Raw genomic sequence first — 6,330 nt, forward strand, 5'->3', positions numbered from 1 at the left:
TTGAGAGGTTTAACACTGTCAAAATGGCAACACACACCAAAGCTCTATAAAGATTTAATGCACTTTCTATAAGGATACACATAACATTTTTCAAATAAATAGATTAAACACTCTTGAAACTCATACAGAACCATAAACTCCCATGAAGAGCTAAAGCAATCTTTGGTAAAAAGAAGAAGGGAACACCTTCCCCAACTTCAATCCCTACTACAAAGTTGTAGTCATCGAAATACCATGATATTCAGATAAATACAGGCCTCAGATCAATGGAATATAGTCTAATATCTTGAAGCTGGCCCTCAGATTATTATTACCTAATCTTTCATAAATGCTCAAGAAATAAGAAGTTGAGCTAGGAAGTCTCTACAGCAACTGGTGCTGGGAAAACTGGACAGCAACATTCAAAGAAAATGAACTCAGACCTCTTTATATTGCCAGGCGCAAAGTCAGATCAAATGTATTAAAGACCTCACTATCATACCTGAATTCTTAAGATATATGGAGAAAAATGTGGGAAGATCCCTTCATGAAATTAAAGCTAAGGGAAACAAAAAAGCAAGCAAGCAAGAAAGAATGAAAGAAAGAAAGAAAGAAAGAAAGAAAGAAAGAAAGAAAATAAAAATTAAAAAATAATGCTGTTTGCAATGCTAAGGATCAATCCCAGATCATCATTTTCTTGCTTTTTTGGGTCACACGTGGCGATGCACAGTGGTTATTCCTGGCTCTGCACTAAGGAATTACTCCTCACGATGCTTGGGGGGACCATACAGGATGCTGGGAATCTAACCTGGGTATGCCGTGTGCAAGGCAAATGCCCTACCTGCTGTACTATCAATCCAGCTCCCCCCCTCCCCATAATTCATCATCCTGAGGGCCTCAGATTTTTACCTTCCATATAGAAACTTCATCTTTACATTGATACAGTAAATTGAAACCACAGAACCATTGAATGGCATGTTATAATGGTAGCAGCCATGAGCAAACTTTGATAACCCATAAGTTGTCATGAATGAATTCTGTCTTAGAGGCTTCACTTCTGAGGATACCTGTCACTACCTCCTTTCTGTTACGTATCCCAGGATCAGAATCTACATCAGGCCATCAGTAGAAATTGTCCACCCGAAAGTTAGCCTTCCACTGGGATCAGAATCCTTGATCCATGTAACTTGGAATTTTTCATACATGATTTCTTGACCTTGTTTCAGGTGGAGGCATCCAGAGCAAAAACTCAGCTTTCCTGTTGTTTCCACAGGAAATCCAAATACCTAAGGATGTTATCATTTCTGACGCCACTGTTACAGATTTTTTTGGAATCCCACGGTAAGATACTATCATTAATGTTATAATATTACTGTTCTCCATAGTTCGGATCTCCCCAAAGAACTCTCTACCCACCTCACTCCAAGTGCAGTCTCCAGTTTATCATGCTCCTGAAAGTACTTCTAATAGTTTCACTCAAGTTCTCCCCTAAAGTGCACAAGTTAAGTTCATACCACTCCAAGTTCTTATTCCTAAACTACCAGAGTAGGCTTGGTCCTCAAGCTTTTGTTCTCATTAGAAGAAATACCGTGCTCTCTTTCTCTATGTCTCTCTTTGCTTGCTTTGTTAAATGACAGTTCTCGCTTGAACAAATATTTCATTCCACCCCACACCTGTTTCACAAGTTTCTGAGTGTTTTTCAGTAAAATCTATTTAGCTTCACTAAACTAAAAATTTTAAAACACCAGAGCATTGTTAAAACCAGTATTTGTATCTTTTAAACCACAAATTTTGAAAATGAAAGGTGGTAAAGCTATGGAATACTACTCAGTTGAATGAAGTGAAATCTTCTTATTATTTGTATATAAAATGGATAACATGTGGAAATTATGTTTAGTGACAAAAACCAGGCAGAGAAAGATAGGCATCCTACAAATTCAGGCATACGTGACATATAGAGAAAACAAATTAATAGAATAAAATGAGACAGACAAACGTCTAAAACATTATTTATATTCTATGATTTATAATTCAATTAGTAATGGTTTCTAATACACATAATTCCAACATGACACTCCTCATTCTCTCAAAGAATAAACCCTCCCTCTCCCCCATTCCCCCAGAATCCCTCACTCTCAATCCCCTGACTCAATTGTGTGGATCAGTTCTCCCCTTACATTGCTCTTGAACCTTTGTTTCTACCTTGCTGTGTTTCTTTACATCCCACATATGAGAAAAATCTCTCTGTATCTGTTCATTTCCTTAAGGCTAACTTTACATGCATGATATCCTCTAGTTTCATCCAATGTTGAAAATTGCATAATTTTGATCTTTTCAAAGCAATAAAAACAAACTTTAGAACTATGAGACAATTTAGTTACCAGATCGAAAAGTTTAATCAAAGTGGAAAAACTGAACAATGGTGAATGACAGAGTAGGCCTTTCAGTAGTGAGTGTAATATGATACATGCACGTTGATTCTGCACAATCCTAAAATTTATGAAATTCTATAATGTAATTCTATAAGGTAATTTTACATAATCAAAAAAGTATTTAAATAATTTACATTTATCTATGATTTTGACGTATCTTTTGTGTCAAACTATCAGAAATAAAAATCATGAGAGATAGAGATATGGTCTATCACTATACTTTTAAACAAGAGAAGCGCTAAAAATTTCTGTGTCTTGATGAACTCTCATATAAATTGACTCCAAAATCAAATTTATACACTCAAGGAAAAATAAAAGTCAACCAATTTAATCTTTTGCTTCACTCAGGTTCCCATCTGCTGATCTCTCACAGACAAAAAAAATTTTACTTTATTTTTTTTTAAATTTTTATTAGTGAAACCCCATGATGTACAGTTGTACATTTACAAATTTTTGTGCTTGGGTTTCGATTATACAATGATCAAACGCCCATTCTTCCGCCAGTGCCCATTTTTCACCACCATGGATTCCAGTATCCCTCCCACACCAATACCCCCCATCCAACACTGCCTCTGTGGCAGGGCATTCCCTTTTTTTCTCTCTCTCCTTTCGGGTGTTGTGGTCTGCAAAAGAGGCATTGAGTGCCAATCATGTTCAGTACATAGTCAGAATTTTTATTTTCAAAGGATTTCTTGGCAGAGGTTTGGGATTCTTTGCTAGAAACCAACTCCTTTACTTCTGCTTTTTTTTTTCTAGAAATATATACTTATACTAAGACTGATTAGTCATGGCACTAAATTGACAAATGTCCCTGTTTTTAGTTCAGTTCTGTTTCCTCATTATCACAAATTATTAGCAGTGGATAGAAAATAACTAGCCCAAAATTCGTGGGGGAAAGGGAAATGTTTATGCTTACCATAGTTTGGAAAATCCCTGTCACTAGTATAGTGACATTCATCTTAATTTGTAAACACAATGATTATGAAGAGGTAAATCATGACTGCCACTTCAAGAAAGAACGGGCCTTCAGCAAATATCCATGGTTTCAGAAGGATGGCTCTGGCTTGGATTGGGGGCAATCATGAGAGTGTGAGCTACCGACAGTTAACACATGCTCTTAGGCTATGTGGTGATACTGCTGAGAAATGTGGCGAGCCCTGATTAGGTAGGGTCATGGTGGAGAATGGAATGAAGACAAGAAAACAGAGCAACAGGACAAGATGGTAGATTCCTTTGTATAAAAGTTTTCATCTCTAATGTATTAATCTGTGAAAAAGAGAACCAACTTTTTATCATTTTCCTGGCAATATATTATCCTTACATATTGCTTCAGGAAAAAAACGCTTCCCTTGCTAGATATTATAGCCTGAATATCTGTGAGGTCTTTGAACTCTTTCTATATATACAGTGCTGATGACTGAAACCAATCTCACTCTTTAAGTATCTAAACTGCAATGATCTCACCATTTAACTCACTAAACTCTGATGGCTCCAAATCTTCTAAGATCAGCTTTCATCTCTTCCATGATATCCAGGCTTCTCTTCCCAACTGTCAAATCTCCCTTTCTTTCTCCCTCTTTCTACCAACTATGATCTCCCTGCCAAAATTTGCTAAGACAAGCTTTCTTGAAATATAGATATAAGTTGACTTCTCTTTTTTTTAAAATTTAGGCAATTTTGATTTTCAAAGTCATTTATAATGGAGATTTGTCATACAATACTCCAATTCTAATCACACCACCAGTGTCTTCATCCTTCCACCAACAGTTTACACATTTCTCCCTGCATTCCCACCGATTTCCTTGACAAACACATTTTGAAGTTTTACTATTGTACTTTGGATTCCATACTTACAGTAGTGTTGGCATTGGTGGTTAAGACATACACCTCAACTTTTTCATGCTGGCCTTCCTGGATCAATGCCCACTGACACCATGTAGGGGAAAAATATAAGAACAAATCATTAAGCTCCAAATTTTTCAAATAATCTTTAAACAATTCTAATCGAAAAGAAAATAGTGAGAACTGGAGGAGACAACCTCTTGACTGCCTGCAAAGTCTTTTCATTTTTCCACATTACAACAGAAGTAATCAGTGAAGGAGGTCTGTCATCACGCAAGTTAGGTGACCCTGCTGAGGTGTGGTCAACAGGGTGTTTTGTGCTCTTCTCTCCTTCCACCAGAAGTCCCAACCCTATGATTTTTGTCTCTTCAGTCCGCATAAAATGGAAAAAGTTTTACCACACAGACATCCATGTAATGAGCCAGCCAAGGAGATAAAAATAAATTTCAGCAAATTCATAGGTTAGTCATGGTGGTAGAAACTAAATAGCATATTTTTGTATTGAATCTGCAGGAGACACATATTACAAACCTTTTCATGATTCAGTTTCAATCATAGGATATTTTAACACCTAACCTCCACTAGTATACTGTTCCATTGCTAATGTCCCCAGTTTCTCTCCCACCACTCCCTCTCCCAACCCCAAACCCCACCTGACAGCCTGCTTACTCTACACTATTGCAGGCACCTCTCTCTCTCTCTCTCTCTCTCTCTCTCTCTCTCTCATCCTTTGGGCATTATGGATTGTAATACAGAGAGTGAGAGATTCTCACCTTTATTCCTTTACCTACTTTCAGGACTCAGTTCTCACCCAGAGTAATCACTTCCAACTATCATTGTCAGAGCGGTCCCGTCTTTATTCCAAATTCTCGCCTTCAGCACTTGTGGCAAGCGTCCAACCATTGACCAATTCTCCTGGCCTGTGTTTCTGCTATCCTTGGGTATTAGTCTCATTTTCTGGTTTTTTATATCCAAAAATGGGGTAGTCCAATCAGTATACCCCTTTCCGTCTGACTGATTTCATTGAGCATGATATTCTTCCCTGTACATCCATTTATAAGCAAATTTCATGATGTCAGTTTCCTGACAACTGTGTAGTATTCAATTGTGTACGTATACCATAGTTTCTTCTGGCTATTATGAATAGTACTGCAGATGGTATTTCTGTTATAATTCTCATGTTTAATGTAACTTACATAGGAAAATACTTCCCAGGTTCCAAACCTACAGAATCCACTCACAAAGACAACTTATTTTACTTTTTTAAAAAATATAATTTATTATGATGCTTTCTAAAAAACGGAAGCTATTAACAAAACTCAGGGAAAGCATATTCTATTAAAGACAAAAAAAATAACCTTAAGAAAGGACAACAGCTACGTGTTCTTGCTCCTCAAAAATCCACGTGTTTCTTGATATATTGTCAATACCATTCTATAGCCTTAAAATTCTTCAACTTCATTTCTAAACACTATTTAAAGTTGTATTAATTTAATAGGTTTAATCAGTTTTATAGAATATTTATTTGATTCTTTCAAATTTTGCATAAACAACGTTTGAATTAACCATAGCACTGTAGCACTGTCCTCCCATTGTCCACTGATTTGCTCGAGCAGGCACCAGAAACATCCCTATGGTGAGATTTGTTGTTACTGTTCTTGGCATGTCGAATAATTCACAGGTAGCTTGCCAGGCTTTGCCATGAGGGAGGGTTACTCTCAGTAGCTTGCCGGGCTCTCTGAGAGGAGCAGAGCAATCGAACCCAGGTTGGCCGCATGCAAGGCAAATGTCTTACCCACTGTGCTATGGCTCCAGCCCTTATATATATTTATACATATATATGTGTATTTACACACACATACATATCTATATATTCCTCTTACACAGCTCTTAAGCTCCAAGTCATATTTCTTCCTCCTCCAGTTATTTACTACTTCTCTCCCCATACTTGGGGCTCAACTAATTTCCGAGTGCCCTCAGATACATTTCTGAGGCCATGAAAAAGGAATGCATAACACATACATGCAAGGAAGGCACAAAGCATATGTAGATAAATTTCATATGGACATATAATTGT

The sequence above is a fragment of the Sorex fumeus genome, unplaced genomic scaffold (assembly GCF_029834395.1).
Source record: "Sorex fumeus unplaced genomic scaffold, SorFum_2.1 ptg000070l, whole genome shotgun sequence".
Taxonomy (NCBI): Eukaryota; Metazoa; Chordata; class Mammalia; order Eulipotyphla; family Soricidae; genus Sorex; species Sorex fumeus.